This window comes from Bacillus rossius, chromosome 1 (genome assembly GCF_032445375.1).
Source record: "Bacillus rossius redtenbacheri isolate Brsri chromosome 1, Brsri_v3, whole genome shotgun sequence".
NCBI classification, from domain to species: domain Eukaryota; kingdom Metazoa; phylum Arthropoda; class Insecta; order Phasmatodea; family Bacillidae; genus Bacillus; species Bacillus rossius.
In genome coordinates, this window is record NC_086330.1 from 289,466,144 (window position 1) to 289,483,562 (window position 17,419).

The window sequence follows — 17,419 nt, forward strand, 5'->3', positions numbered from 1 at the left end:
GCGCCATTATCTACAAACCAATTTTCATTATCACAGTTGGCGGAAAATACATCATTGTTGGTAGCATATAACACCATGTTGCTGTCAGAAAGGTCTTGAGATTTATTTTTAGGTGGCCTACCATCCCTTTTCCATTGTATGCAATTCTTAATAACGTGACCTTCTTTATGGCAGTAGTAACAGGTTACTTTGGACTTGAAATTATGTTTGAATGCAACAAGTGCCTCTTGTGAGTCTAAACATTTGGCCTGAGAGCCTTTGATTGCTAATTCTCTTTCGTGGGTACAGAGCTGACTGGTTAAATTCTCAACCGTCCTTTCACTTTTAGGCATTAGAAGCCAGCTGGATTTGAAAGAGAAATACTCAGGGGGCAGAGTCTCCAGAACCTTACAAACGAGTAACATATCTGGCAGAGTTTTAATTTCCATGCTTTCAGACAACTGTATGTTGAGGTTATTCCAAATATTTTTAATCTTTGACAGGTGACTAGCCATGTCGTCATTGGAATCTGACTTGTACGTGAAAAATTGCATACATAGACAGAAAGCTTTATCTTCAGTGACACCTTCATATAATCTATGTAATTCTTGCCAGACTTCCTTTGAAGTGTTGTACCTCATTACTTGTGTTAAAGTTTCTTCTGTCATGTTACTTGTCAGAATCAATAAAGCTTTCGTGTCCGCATTTTGGTAGAAGTCTAATTTGGTATCATGAGCTGTTACCTGTTGAGCAGAAGCCGTTGGATCGGGTGGGACAGGCTTGGTCAACTTGCCGATGACAACGTCCTCACCCCCGGGAATACTTCTGAGTAGGATAAGTACCTTGTACTTCCATGTAGCCCAGTTGTTCTTTCCTTCGAGATTGCCAATGTTTACCTTCAGATCCATTTCGAAAAACTTCGACCGACTAATGGATTAAGAAGGTAAACATTGGCAATCTCGAAGGAAAGAACAACTGGGCTACATGGAAGTACAAGGTACTTATCCTACTCAGAAGTATTCCCGGGGGTGGAAGCGTGCTGGGCCCATAACCTATTGAGTTTTTAAGGAATGGACTGGGTTATCGCTTTGTATCACTTTATTCGTTTAGTAATCAACATTTCGTCACCTTACGCCATTGATAGTTATTCTACCAGTGAGGAAGAAAGAAACGAAAAAGAAAAAACAAAATAACAAAACAATTGCATAGTGAATAGTGTTGCCACAGGGCATAACATAAGGGTCAAACAATCGATATATAATAATGGTAATAATAATATAGAATGCAAGAGTTCAATGTCTCAATACTTTTAATATTATTAACTAGCCTTACGTTTTGCCTTTATGACTTCGTAGTTGTATTTTGGCTTACATTTTGTCTATTTTATGTTTGGGTAAATGTTTTTGAAACGCGAAAACTGTCATGGCCACAATGTATGTGTGCGTCTGTTGCTGTTGCTGTCCAAATGCATAATTTTGACTCCGGTGATTCGTTGGCGAATGGCGATGAATGTTTAACAAATAACAATGTTTTTGTTGTTTCGGATGTTTGGTCGGAGTTAAGTGTTGTGAAAAATAAATTGTTGCATGGAGCGTGAATCTTACGTTAAATCTTTATTTGTTAATATGCGATATTTCATTAGAAAATGTCGTGGATTTATTTAACATTTAACCTCCAGGCACTGAAATACTTTAACCTTAAATGTGGAATGTTGCTTAGATACGAACGTGTTAATTATGCGAGAACTTTTTTTCGGTAAGAATAACTTTAAATATACTTCCACACCAGTAATTCGAGCTATTATAGTTTGCACATAACTTAGGTCTATTAATCGTATTGTTCCACAAGTAGATAGCTTATGTTGAGGCACGTAGAAAAACGGTATTTTTTTATACACAGTTTTCGGTTTCTTTGCTGTTTTAAAAAATATGAATTGAAGATACGATAGGACTATTGTTTTCTGTAAATTTCTTGGATTCGTTTTCTAGGTATTTAATGTCAAATTTGTGCCCCTCCGCTCTGCTTCCCAGGCTTTGTCAAAGGAAGTGCTGAGGGCACACTGGTCTACGTACTGCGATTTTTATTCTATAGTAGTAGTGGAGAAAAAAATTGAATAGCTGACTACCATACTGTTTTTGCTTATCCCGAAAATCAGTGGCAAGATGTGGATTAAGTTCTTGTAAAGTCTGTAAGGCCCGATTCACACCTGAGAGGCGACAGGCGGAGGCGCGGTGCAGGCGAGGTGCAGATGTGACGACGTCCTCTGAGTTTTCATTATCAAAATCCTCTTCCTGATGCACGCTGTTGTCTGTATCCTCTATTGAGTGTGACGTCTCACTGACCATAATATTGCCTTTGCTTTCTTGGGATTTTAGAAAAGTGTCCACGAAATGAAGATGTGGTGTTAAGTAGTAATCTTTAATTCGTTTAACACCAGATCCGGATGGTAGATTTTTCTGGTTCTTGCACTTGATGTACCTCCCTCTAATATTCTTCCATCGATCTTTGCAATCAGCCGCTGAAAAAACGAAAGAAAGAAACAACTACAGTAGTAGGGTGATGTGGGGCAATTCTGGCAGCTGAACGTAAATCCCAACTTTAACTAAGTATGTATATGTCCCAAAATAATACAACTTTAAAATTCGGACAAACCCTATTGAATTTCAACGTTACTTGTTATTTGCATGGATTAAGAAGAAATATTTGGTTGTTCTGCAAGAAGAGTGCAAGTTTTTATTTTTTAACTCCCAGCTGCCAGAAATGCCCCAACCCTGGGGGAATAATGGCACAACCTCCTAGCTTCTATTGTATTAACATGGTTCTGACTTCGGGGCATTCATGGCACAGGCCTTTTTTAGCACTTTAAAATTATGTTTTTAAATATTTCCTATCTCTATTTAAGGCGAATAAGGGCAAGTGCATATCATAATGAAATAAAAAATCTGAAATAATTATTTTTATCCTTCCAGATTTTATGTTAACATAAAGTAAGTATTTACTTCTGATCATGACATACATGTGGTTGTATTGAATTAATTTTGGAGTAAGATAATTATAATTTTTTTTTTTACTGTCATAAAAAAAATATGTGGGAACGGTATGCACTTGCCCCTTAAAATGAGGCAAGTGCACACTGTACTGTTATCATTACAACTATATACTATAGGTAAAATCATTGGGCAAGTGCATAAAAGTACATGTCTGAACTTCAACATGGTTTTATAGGTAGATTGATAAAATCATTAACGGCTCAGGACTTAAGATATTTTTCCGGGAACAATGCAAGAGGCACAGACTCAAAAAAAAAAATTGTAATTGGTCAATCATTTTATTAATATATTATAAGGCCTACAAGTTTAACTTCGTGTTTAAAATTTGAGTTGGTAAAATAAGTCTTTAAGGTCTTTAAAAATTTTTTTTCAGCCATAGATTTATACAAAAAAGAAACTGATTAATAGGAATTTAAAACAAATTTTTAACAATATTGTAGGTTCTGGCTCAATAGATAGTTAGGCTCTATAACACATAGCCTAACAACCAGAATAATATAAAACCACTTTTTTTTGTTCGAAATGTTTTAGTGTCTAAAAATCAGGTGGAAAATTCAGTTTTTGTTAAATTACAGAAATTAACTTGATTATTGAATAATTATAAGATAAAAAAGAAACAGAAAACTTGAGTTCTCCTCCGCGTCCAAGTTCTGGTTGTGGCAAAATCGATACAATGTCATCGTTACTGATTTCACTTTCGTCATCATTCTCAGGATATTTGAAGATAGTCACAGATTTTGTTTCCGAGGTTTTCCGGACTAAACGGATGACAGGCTGCCCTTCATCACTAAACAAAGTAATTTGGCCAAAAAAGAATTTTTTAACCTTTTTTGTAGAGAACCATACAATAGCCTAGTCTCCAACCATCTTCTCTGTAACATTGTTGGAAAACTCGTTAGCTTCTACCATTTCCTGAGTGTCCCTCTCAAGGAACTCTTGCAAGTTTTCGTCATCTGTTGATGTGCTAAAATTATAATCTTCATCTGAAGATGTAGCTTCAAAATTCTTCTTGAACTTAGGATTAAGAGCACCACTTGGTTTTCTTGTTGCTAAATTCTTACTCAGTTTTTCTTTTTGCAAAAGTTTCATTCGCTCAAACACTTCTCCGGTAATCACTTCTGCTCCTTCACAAATTTTTTCTTTTTACTTTTCCATCTGTCGATGTTGAGGGACTTTTCATAGACCCCAACAAAAGTTATTCGACACTAACACTGTGTCCATCCTCTCGAGTGGAAGACTGTGATGTTGATGGAATAACAGTAAGCCTAGGTGGTGAAGGCACTACATCTAGAGGCATAGAAATAGGTATGGGTTCTCTTACAGCAACATCTGTACACAAAGGCGTTAGAACAGAGCTAGATATAATCACAGACACATTTTTCATTTCAAATGCAGCATTTGTAAATGGCTGTAATGTAAGCGGACTAGATCTAGTAACAGAAACATTTTCTGTGAGCTTAGGTAAAATATGATCTGAAGTGATGGTGTTGGCAGCATTTCTTCTGTGGCTACACCAGTGTTCCTTAATTTCCAGCGTCTGAGAGCTGCTGGATCAAACTTTTCTTCTGAGATTACTGAACTATTGAAGGGCTAAATCCCAGCCTTCTTGAAACCATTTTTGATTATCTCAAGGGTTAGATTCCATCCATATACTTTGTACCAGTTGAGAGAAAACCTTCTTTGGTAGTTTCTTGCCAATATGCTTGCGCTGCCAGGATGTCAGAGTAGCATCCCACCTCACTTTCAAGGACTTCATAACACACAAATCCAAAGGCTGCAGCAAGTGACTACTATGGGGTGGTAACTTTAAGATTGTGACTGAAGCCTCTTTTGCCATTTCAATGACCTCTAGTACAACATGAGTTGAATGACCATCACAAAAAAGAATTACTGGTTTTTCAACACCAACAGCCTTTAAAAAACTATTCTTAAAATTATTTTCAAATACATTTGTTTGCATCCATCCAGTTAGTGTTGCTGTATATGTTGTTCCGGGATATGCTTTATCCTCTGCGGCAATCATATTGTTACGATTTACCGCGGGTTCGTAAAGGATAGCCCAATTAAAGATTTTTATCACACACACAGTTTTATTTATTGCCACTACTTATGTCACAAATAATCTAAATTGGCCAATAATCAATTGCACTTAAAAATGTTGCTCGCCCAGTCACTCGTTTTCACACACCGCACATCTCGCTGGGCTGCACCTCTGGCGCAACTCTCGCCGCAGCACCCCTTGTGGGTCTCCGCCGCGGGACTCCGTCGCCACACTCCGCCGCCGCCGACACTTGCCTTCGCCGAGGATCCGTACGACGCCTCGCTCGGAACTTCGCTTGGGACTCTGCCGCGCCCGCGATACTATTGCCCGGAAACTCCGCCGCCGTAAAATTCCCGACTCCACTGAACTTACTCACTCCCTGCCCTGGAACCTGCGTCCAAGGACTTCGCCACTCTGCCGCACTCGCGGCACTATCGCCCCGGAAGTTCCGCCGCGGGTAGGCTCCCGCCTGAACTCTCTCTCTGAACTCCACTGACTCTCCGACTGACTCTGACCGGCGTCCTCGGGCATATATATAGGCCCTGGCGCAATTCCAGAACTCACGAGAGCAGCCGAGGCCAGTCGCGTCAATCCGCGCTGACACGTCGGTAGAATTCTCTCGAAACACTTGTCGGCGACTCGCGTAACTCCCAGCTGTCCAGTGTCAGTTACGTGTCAAAGGCAGGGCACCGCGCGGGGAGTGGTGGGAAGGAGGGGGGAAAGCAACAATCCTTGTTATCTTCCAGGCGCGCGCGGTGCATCTTATGTTGCGGCAGCCGCCAGCCAGCTCTGCACCTGCACGTGTCCCGGCCTTGCTCTAGTTCGTAACATTGCCCCTTCCTTAAACCTGTTCATCCCGAACAGGTAACACTGCCCTGTTGTGAGCCATGCGAAGCCATCCTACGCAGCGGGCAGGCTGACAGATGTAACATCGCGGCCATCCTCCGACTTTTCGGGCCCATATGCCAGCTTTGCAGTGACTATGGGTCTCGCTCTTCCGCACCTGCTGCTGTGGCGCTTTCCTTTCCACCAGGCAACCCTCTGAACACGTTCCCATTCCAGGCACCTCCCTTGAGAATACCCTTGTCGGCACGTAGAAGCAGAACACTGTAGGTCACTTCCCGTTCCTTTAACCAGTGAGTTACCACCTTCCTTAATCCCGCTGTCAAATCGATGTCCTTCCTCCTTCGGTTTCTTTCACACGATTCGGGCAGTCATGTTGGACGTGCCCTCTTTCTCGACACGCGCAACATCGTGGGCGACCTCTTCTCCGTCGGACTGGTAGACTCTTCTCTTGTTCAGTCGTTATCTCACAGCGTTGTACTTCCCTCTTGGGCTTCCTACCACGATTCGGACACTCGCGCCGGATGTGTCCTAGTTCTTTGCAGACGAAGCACCTCTGTCTTCTCCTTGTTTTCTGAAACAGATCCATTTAACAACTTCTTCAGTGTTCCAGGGTGATTATCAGAATAGGCTGCATTTTCATGAACTGAATTATGGGAATTTAAAACTTGTTTAAAAAATCTGAAAAAAATTAACTTGATCAACCAAATGTTCATAAGTAAGTCTTAAGCAGTGGCATAGCTGAAAACTCGAAATTTCATTTTGTTTAACATTTTGAAATTTTGAGGATCCACGCTAAAGATGCAGTGTCCATGCTAAAGACCTTTGTGTGTTAAAAAAACAGAATATAATAAAAATAATAATAATTGCAGTTGTCTCATACAAAATAAACTTTATTACTGAAATGAATATGCATTAAAAATTACTTCACAATTTTAACAGAAAAATTAAAACTTAAAATCTGGAAAAGTAAAGGTTGTTGCTCGAGAACTACATGGTACACGATTTCCAATCTTTTTCATCACATCAAAAAAAGTATATACATTGTGTCCTTCTGTGCTGGCCATTTGTACTTCCCTCCTACTGTAGGATGCATTACCATGACCTCAACGTCATCAAAATTTACTGCTGTGACTTTGCCTGGGTAGTGAATTCCATCATAGGCCACAACTACCCAGTCTCCAATTTCATAGGAGACTCTGGAACCTTAAGAGGCTTTTGTACAATCTGATAATGAAGTTGGAATCTGCATTCCCAGATGGTAGTGCTTGCATACTGTATCTGTTGGACATTCAAAGCACCCTAATTCTCGGAACATTAAATGCCTACTTGTCTTTGTCTAGCAGACTTGATGGACCTTCATAGACCCTGCAAAAAATATAATAGTTTCTTTATCAACCTTACGTTCTATTTCCATTACAGCTTCCTCGCTCACAGCTTCCATGTGCACACCAGAAATGTTCGACATTAATGAACTTAAGAGAACCTCCTAGCTCGAAATATCATTGCCTTCTGCAACAAGGCGATCTGCAGTACGTTTTAGAAGGCCTCCTATGCCATCCGGGGCCCCTTTACCATGTCCAGATTCAGAATTATTCCAAGTAATTTTTTCAATTCCAGGAAATATGCTGGGAATGTAAGTTTTGATCATTGCATACATGGTTTTATTACAATACTGTGTACTTGGACTGTCTGAATAGAATTGTAGGTTTCTAACATCTGGAAATTTAGCTAAATACTTCTATATTATTGGAGACATATGTGCCACTATGGCAAAGGGGTCATGACGTTGGCTTTTAGATAAAGTGCAAAATGACTCTTTAACACCACCTTCTGCATAAACTACACCAGTGTGAAGGGTGACCTGTTCCCTCGAAGGCCCAAAGTGAACACACTGTGCTTCAGCAGCATATTTGCACATATAATTTTCCGAGAAATCTATGTGGAATAGGATGTCTGTACACTGTAAATTCTTCTTTAGTTTTGACATGACTGAATACTGATGTTTGATGTTGAAATTGTGTTGCATGAAACTCACTATACTATTTTCAAACATGTCCACCAAATCACCCACCTTTAAATGAACTTCATCTTTCACTGTCTTCTTTACTTCAATCTCTAATTTTGTCTTTTTACTTATAACTTTCTCTTTCTTAGTTATCCACTGCTTTACAGTCACTTGTTGGTGATAGTCAAAGTCTTTGTAACACACAGTTTTATATTTACAACGAGTACACACCCTTCTGTAACAATCTTCTGTTTCTTTCTCACACATCAACATTTTAATTACCTTCCCTTCATCATTGGTGTCAAAAATTTTCAACACATGCATTTTCCGCACTATTAATTTAAAGTTCTCATCCTTTAACACAACGGCATTCGTCTCGATCACTCACCTTTGGTGCTACTATCCAAAAGGGACGCAGTCTACAAAAGGCAGTATAGCTTATTTGGAAACTCTGAATTTGCTGGAACTTGAGGTGGAGATTTCTAATAGTGTCTGTCAAATATCTATTTTGCTTCTGTTTACCTTTCCTTGAAATCATGTCTTTCTTCCCAGGACATAAACATGAGTTGTCATTCTGTTCCAGAAAAGTTGTTACCAAATTTTTAATGTACTCTACTCTATTCATTTTCATTCTTTCATAACATAAGTTCTTGGATCGCTTTGTGTTGCCCTTTGCAATTGAACGAGAAAGAAACTTCTTTGCTTCTTTTGCTTCTCTTTCTCATTTGATTTTAACCTCTTATAGTTTTCTGAATACTCTTTGTAAATCACTTCACCAAACAGATGCTTTTTTTCTGATATCCTTTCCTAAATTTCTGCCTCTTAATAATATATTTACATTAGTTTAAGGTGTCAATTCTTGCTTGCTGCTTACACCTAACCTACTTCTTTGGTATAATTTCTTATACTTTTCATATTTTTTTCTGAGTTTCTCATTTTGGGCTTTGAGTTATTTATTCAACGGTAAGCTTTTTCTCTGTCCCGACGAACTTGTTTCCTACCTCTTTTTTTCTGGCTACTTCCACGTTCCTTTATACTTTGTGATGTGTTCAAAGTTTCTGCAACTGTTGGTAGATGTGGTGTACTTGCATGGTCACTTGTTTCTACATTTGAAGTCACTGGTGTATTCTCTCTTATAAAAGTGTTCATATTTCCTTAGCATTCTTTTTTCTTTTGTCTGTAGCATTTTTTTTCTGTTCTCCACTTCTTCTTGTACATTCTTTTCTCACGTGAATTCATGTCTTTCACCTACTTAACTTTTCCCGACTCTTTTGCTTTTAAGTAGATTTCATGTTTTTTTTCTTTCAGTGCTCTTAATTTTTCCGGATCTTTTTTCATATTTTTACGCCTCCTTTTCTCACACTCTCTCTTCCGCTTGAACCTTTCTTCATTGCTTAAATGCCCCTTGGTTCTAGCCATTACCTGCAACAATGATGAAATACTGGTAAGTCCTAAATGCAATTATATATAAATTTGTCTGTAGCATGGATACTGAGTCTTTAGCATGGATGCAGAAAGTCCATGCTAAAGACACTTGAATCTGTCCATGCTATTGACAAAAGTTAGGTTAACCACAATTATATTCCATATGTAAGAACCAATCAGTATGAAACTTTTCATGAAGTTTATACGTTCACTTGGTTTTTAAATTGTCGTTCACATGTTAATTTATCATTAATAACTTTGCCAGAATTCAATCCATTCTAAAGATATACAATTTTCATACTTACCTGAAAAATGCATCCACAATAAGTAAACACACTTTTCTTATGACTTTTCCCTCCAATTTGAAGCCAGTGCAGTCAACCTATAGTAAAGGTAAATAAATTTACTCCAGAATAAAATGGAAAACTAAATATTCTTTTTCATTTAAAGACTCTTAAACACTGTCCATGCTAAAGACATAAGACTTTGGGGACAATTTTTCAAACACATGAAATACCAATTTTTACCAACTAAAGAAAAATATGTATATGAATAAATTATCACTTGATAAATATTTTTATGAAACTGGCCTTAGTTCATACTACTTATTAAAATAACCACTTGAATTATATACATTCATCTGTAAAAGTGTGGTCAGGGACATCCATGCTACTGGACATTTTACATAATTTAGAAATTATGGCATCCATATAATCCAATAAAAAATGTAAATAACAATCGTAACCTCTTCATGGATGAATTATGTAAATATTCATAAAAAAAATTTTAAGTACATTATTTTGTTAAAGTTCATAAAAATGGTTTTAAAAAGATTTTTGTATATTTTTGATGGTAATATTATAATTTTTATGGAAATGTTGTTATTTGCCACCACCATGCAAATGGACACCACATTGAAATAACACAAAAAAACAGCAATTATAATTCATTTCTTCCTCTTCAAGGCAAAGAAATTGTTAATTAATTTTTAAACAAATATAATGAATATATTATTCATTAAAATAAGATTAAAACCAATTATTTTGTAGATTCACTTATAAAACATTAAGTCAAACTCAATCCACAAATGTTTTTGTTCACTTCTACAGTTTAATTTTTGGGGAAACATTCTTACTCTTATCTTCGTGGTGTTTGATGGAATTTCTCCATGCAGTCAGGACATACAACAATGTTACACTTGCCACAGCTGTAGCGAGTTCTTTTTTTACACGATTCTTCACGACACCGCATTTCTCGGCCAACAATTTTTTGTGGCCAGTGACTTATTACATCATACCGCACTTCTGGTGCTACTGTAGGTTTGGCATTCTTCTTCTTCTTCACGATGCTTTCTGGAGAGCCTGATGGTCTTCCCCTCTTTTTGGCTTCGATTGTCCCCACAGTGATGAGTGAATTGGCAAGAGATGCCTTGTATTTGAGGAGTGGAATTTTTTCCTTTGTAACAGTTTTGTAGGTGAGCCAAGAATTTACAATAGCCATATTCAATAGGTGGAAGAAAACTCTCAATTACCACTTCTTAGACTTTACTGCATGTGGATAATGGGCGATCATGCGATCAGCTAAATCCACCCCTCCCATGTGTTTATTATACTGCCCAACTGAGTATGGATGAGAAATTGTTATTACTTTTTTTTTCTTTGCTATCCCATGGTTTTACTTCTCCTGTAGGTTCAGCTCCAGCAAATGAAGATACAGTATGGACTTTTCGTTTATCCACCCAACGCACAACTGTGATGTTATCGTCTGAAGTTGCGATAGTACAGTTTCCCCTTTGCAGCGGTTTGCTTGGAACTAACTGTGATGCTGCTCCATGTGACCTGTTGAGTCTCAATGTACCCAAAACAAAAATTTTGTCGTTGAAAAGTTTCCGGATCAATGGCAGACTCGTAAAAAGGTTGTCCATATAGAGCTTATGGTTTTTCCCGCCAATACTGTGGCACAACCTCACTACTACGTCGCCAACTGGTAACAAGGTACTTGGAGTAGTCTTGCTCTTGCCTTCGTAGAGCTCAAAGCAATGAATGTATCCTTCTGAACTAGCCATTATCAGTGGCGTCTCGTCAGGGCAAGCAAGGCAAGCAGTGCTTGCCCAGGCAGTTTCCAGACATTGTATTTTTTAAATAAATATTTTATTCAGAATAGTATTTTACTTTGGCTCGTGCAGTTAGGTGTATGTATTTTTTACACTATCTTCTTGGCACCCAATACTGTGCGCTGTGCGCTATAAAAAAAGAACTCGTTGACACAAAAACATGCTGTTTTAGAAGCGTTGCTAGGTTTAGAAGCGCTGGCAGGACCGCTTTCAGCAGGAAGGCTGCCGCAGTAGTTTCCTTACGGGAGGGGGGGTGGCATGGTACAAAGGTTCAGGGAGGGGATTGGCTGGAAAAATACGCGGTAGAAGCTACGAAGGTAACGCTTTCTTGCCGAACTGGAGCGAACATGGCCGAAGCAGACTGTGGAATTTTTCCGCCGACTGCTTCGGCTATGTCCGCCACAGTTCGGCAGGGCAGGTGGCGATGTCGCGTTTCAGTCGGCGGTCGTCTCTCGGGGCGCGCGCATCTCTCCCGCGGGCTGTTGGCTGGCAGTGCGTGGGGGATTTGTGGGCGTACGATGATACTCCACTCCCACTTAGTATATAAGTAATGTAGAGTAGGTATTTTACTATCAGAATAATGTAAGTCAATCATTATTTTTCAAAAATAATGTATTTAAAAAAAATGTCAATTTTTCTACCTGTGGAATAGTCAATGTTCAGTTAAGAAAACTACTTAAATAGCACCATTTTGTACCTTGAAATCCATATTTTCCCGGCGGAGGGCCCCCAGACCCCCCCCCCCCCCCAACCTCATCATGTTTTGGTGTGAACGGAGTTATTGCTTCCCCTCATGTAAACCTCACGCCTCGCCACTGGCCATTATCCATACTTTCATACCCCATCGCTTTGGTTTTGATTTCATGTATTGTTTGACTTGAATTTTTCCTTTGAAAGGAATCATCATCTCATCAATACATACATGCTCACCAGGCTGTTGGGCTTGATGAAACTTTTCATGCATCAATTCAATCACTGGTCGTAATTTCCAAAATGCATCTATATGTTCACCATGAGGTTGCATATCATTATTGGTGAAATGGAGGAATCTCTTGATTTCATCTAACCTATTTACAGACATCGAGTTTGCAACAAAGTCTAATCTCAGAGTCTGAATGGATGTCCAGTATATACGAATATTCAGGTAATGAATATATGTCATTAGTATGTTGTTACAGAGAAATACTTGTATTTCTTTCTTGGTTACTTTGAAGTTCGTTTTGCCACACTGGAAAGCGTACCTATTTGTTTCAAAGACAATCATGTCAAATAATTCGTCAGGAAAGAACTGCAAGAAAATCTCGTATGGTGAATTTTCTTGCACATTGACGTGTTGATGTCAAGTGAAAAGTGGTGGTTGTGCATTTCCACTGAAAGCGTTGTGTTTTCCACCTGTCCAATTTGGCAGTGCTACAGGTTTTGGTGCTCGTAATTTAGTAGAAGTTTGGTGTCCCCTCGCTGGCAACTGACCTTTCAATACTGGTTGTAAATTTACTCTTTCTTGTGATGTGCTAGCTTCTTCACAGGGCTTTGGTGCTTGTAATTTGGTAGAAGTTAGTGGGACAGTTGCTAATAGCTGACCTTCCAATTCTGTCTGTGCTGTTACTCTTCCTGGTGATGTATGTCCACCCCTATCATGTGGTGAAATCATCACTGAACAATATGAATCTCCAACTACGGAAAAAGCTTGGTTGGGCAAAAATAAATCCAAATTTTCAATTTCAATATTTTCATTGCCAATATTTTCCAGGTTTTCTTGAATATCCCATCAGCAATATTATCTAGCAGTTCATGGGAAGCTGTAGAATGTACATCTTCTTCAGCAAAATCAATATATTACCTTCACTCACCTTGGGCTGTAGGGGAGAGGGGGGTACATGTGGACAGATTTGACTCAATAATATTGCAATAAGCGAATTTTTTCTACTATTCATTAAATAATGCATTAGTTGCAGTGGACAGTACTATAAGTATGTTAACTTGGCCTCACCTACTCAGATTACACTTATAATTACATACTTTGTCACTGAGAAATTATTTTGTCAAACTGAGTGTTTTGTCCACATGTACCCCATGCTGGGGCACTTGTGGACAAATGTGGGGCAGTTGTGGACGCTGATTTGAGTGACTGACCACTTGCAATAAAATTACACTTTGGCATTGAATTTATTAACTAAGTATTATTAGATTTTTAATTTAGCAAAAATATAAATTAAAATTGTATAATAATATTATATTTGCATATTGAGTTCAAGTTAATTCCATTTATGCCTACAGTCTTAACTACAACTGCACTAATAAACAAAATAATAATCATGCACATCAAAATAATATGATAAGGAAATAGTAATCTACAATTCAAAATGGTTTTTCATTGCTATTATTAACCCAAGTTGTAGCTCTCAGTGTCAATTGAAAAAGTTAGAAAGCCACTTGCTCGCATTGTGCCACCAATTAAACCCATTCTTGGTTTTGGCAATTTCATGACAACGTCCTTTATAAGCATTTCACTTTTGTCAACTTCATTTGGGAAAACAAATTTTCCATCACTTTTCCGTTTTAAAAAGTTAATTTCAAAACTATTCTCATCTATTTTCTTGTCAACTTGACCAACATAATGTTTAACCATTTTTTTAGACTGACATTTTACTATAACATAGTCATTCACTTTAATTTCACCCGAACATCCAGCTGAATCCATAACGTCATTGTCAATTTCATTTTCGCTGGTGCTGTCAAATGTTGTGGTATCAGAGTCAGTAGAGTCATTTTCATTTGATTTAAGTTTTGATCTAAGTAGGCCTACACTGGTAGGAAAATTAGTTTTGATGGTTTGATTATTTTTACTGCATCTTTTCTTAGTAGTTCTTGACTTGCCCTTGTCTTTTTCCTGTAGGCGTAGGAATTCTTCTTCAAGTCTAATTTTTTCCGGCGTATCAGTCAATACTGTAGATTTTCTTTTTCTCTTACAATTTTTTGGTTTTTGTCTGTCTGCCTTTGGGAATGGTCTTACCATTTCTGGTGACAATGTTTGTACAGACCTTCTAGTTCCGCTGTTCAGTTGAGATAAAGTAGACCTACAGTTCTCGTTTGATGCTGTTGAAACAGAATCAGAAACATTATAGCACTGATTTGAAGTGGATGGATGAATAGCTTTCACGAAGCCAGGATTATTGTCTGGATGAGAAGAACAAGTCGCTGTGCTTGACTCAATTGAAGTAGGATCTGGAGAAAATCTCATACTTGACGTGGACGACTGAATGTCCGACTCAATTGAAGCAAGATCAAGCCTACTTGAAGGCCCAGGAATGGTTGATTTTTCTAAATTACCATCAGTAGAAATACTAACCATGTGTATCTCGGTAACATTAGAAGGCATGAAATCTTCGTCAGTAAAAACATCCCTATTCAGAGGAAAAATTCCTGACTTCTCAAAACCAGCACAAATGTTATTTTGTGAGAATGATTCAATGAAGGGTTTTGCACTCAAATAACCAATGTTGTAAATTGTAATCGGCTTTCCGGGATTAGAAGCCATCCAGGAATTGAATGCAGTCTTGCACCTAGACTTAAAAGGACCAAAAACTGCTATATCAAGGGGCTGGATTCGGTGGGTGCAATGTGGAGGGAATGTTAATAAAACTATTCCATTCTCTCTACAGAATACAACTAAATCAAGACTTGTGTGAAAGTCATGATTGTCAAGAAGAACCAGAATTGGATTTTCTTTGGAAGCTGCAGTGACCTCTTGAATGTGTTTCATAACCTGCAGAAAACCGTCTCTTGTCATCCATCCATTTTGGATTGCCAAGCCGATGCTACCTGGAGGAGATCCTGTGAGGAATGCTTCCTTGAAACGAACTCTAGGAAATATGTACACTGGAGGGAAAGCTTCGCCTGCCGCTGAAACTATTCCCACAAAAGTAACTTGCTCACCCCTCTCACCAGACACTGTTTGGCCCACTTGCTTGCAGCCAGTTGGAGCAACCACTTTAGGAGCTGGTAAGACAGTGCTGATTCCACTTTCATCAACATTGATGATCCTGCTGCTACTAAATTTGTGTTTGGATAACACCTTATCTAAATTGTCAAAAAATGAACTAATATTATATTGATTAAAACTGATATTTCTGCCAATACTGGTCGACTCTGGTTTACGAAGAGATAAAGCAGGATGACGTTTCATAAATGACTTCATCCAGTCAGTCCCGGCCATTTTCTGTGTTGTCCAGTTGCTCGGTAGAGGACGACATAGCTTAACAGCATAAGAATATGCAAATTCTGGGATTTGAAGATATGTGAGCCCAAACTGCATTTTAGACGACTGAATAAGGTACTCTTCTAACATAGCTTCCTCTTCTTTTGTAAATATTTGCCTGCTCGTGTATTTTGAATTATAGGGTTGTATTTTTTCTTTATTTTTATGTGAAGTAGTTCCTGGTACACTTACACAAATTTCACTGTTTTCACTACTTGCTTTCATTTTTGACATTCTTTTGTGTAGCATTGATTTTGTTAGATCATACTTTGCAGCTGCTGATCGGATAGAAGCACCACCTAATATTTCTTCAATTGCTTTTGATATGTTATCTTCAGGAATTTCTGCACGGCTGGTTTTTCGTTTATATGTTCGTACCATTTTTATTCACTGAAAAGAAATATAAAAATTAATATAATAATCATGCACATCAAAATAATATGATAAGGACATAGTAATCTACCATTCAAAGTGGTTTTCATAAGGCTACATAACCTAAAAATGGAAAATTTATAGGATGGGGCACATGTGGACAGTGTCCACATGTGCCCCCTGTGCACTGTACACATGTGCCCCAGCACCTCTTTAAACAAACATGAAAATAAAAAGTGCATTTAGATTATGATCTGAATTTCATTGTTTATTTTAACAGTTAGGTAAAATTACACTCTTTCATCAGGCAAATAATTGTAAATATATAAATGCATACAATATTTGTATTTTCCCAAGATATAAAGTTCTGAAAACTTACCTTTCATGAGTAAATCTGATTATTCAGCAATAGAAAACAAACAACAGATCTCAACAGGTTGAAATTTCATGTAAACATAGTGTGCAGTAGTGCCAACTGTGAATAGAAGCCACAGTAACATTTAATAAAAATAAAGGCGGGAAATCTGAACTGTCCACAACTACCCCATGTCCACATGTGCCCCCCTCTCCCCTAAGTAACTTTCATCATCACTTGAATCATCGAAACAACTTGCTTCCGAACCTAATGGGATTCTATTTTCATCCAGTTGAAAGAAATACTGCAGGGCTTCATCTTGTGTCAAATGTTTGGCCATTTTTGGAATCAGTATATATATATATATATATATATATATATATATATATATATATATATATATATATATATATTTATATATATATATATATATTTATTTATTTTTATATATATATATATATATATATAAATAAATAAATAAATAAATACAGAGGCCTATAGTGTACTGCAATTATTTTCATGTTGTTGGCTGTAATCCCAAATAGGCCCCTATAAATATAATACTGCAGTACACACCTATTTGCATGCTGTTGTCAATTGACACCAATATCAATAAGACAGCAGAATGATCCATTTGCATGCTGGTGTCATTTGCCACACTAACAGTTTGAGCATTTTACTGACAATTTATTTTCTAAAACTATTGCCCATATACATAAACAAACAAAGGATTGTATATGTTATATCAAAATGATTTTTACTTACCTTTCATGCTATTTTATCTTTATGTAAATAGACTGCCAAAACAATACAATGTCTGACATTCGTTCATAGAACACACTGCTTCATTGAGACATGAATTCCCGAACTCTGCACACTGCTGCCATCTGTATTTCAGTCAGTAACAGACAAAATTGGGTCTTTTGACAACACCATGCATTAAAGACACATTTAGAGTTAAGGTTATATTATTTT

The 17,419-nt window shown here is 37.8% G+C and overlaps 1 protein-coding gene across 1 annotated transcript in view; it reads left to right on the top strand.

Moving 5' to 3' along the window:
* The first annotated feature begins 1,390 nt into the window (after nucleotides 1-1,390).
* LOC134527721 (endo-polygalacturonase-like) overlaps nucleotides 1,391-17,419 on the top strand; it is an 86,086-nt gene continuing 70,057 nt past the window's right edge. Inside the window, exon 1 of the mRNA XM_063360639.1 lies at nucleotides 1,391-1,734. The gene's annotated coding sequence lies outside the window, so the exon portion shown is untranslated. The remainder of the gene's footprint in view (nucleotides 1,735-17,419) is intronic.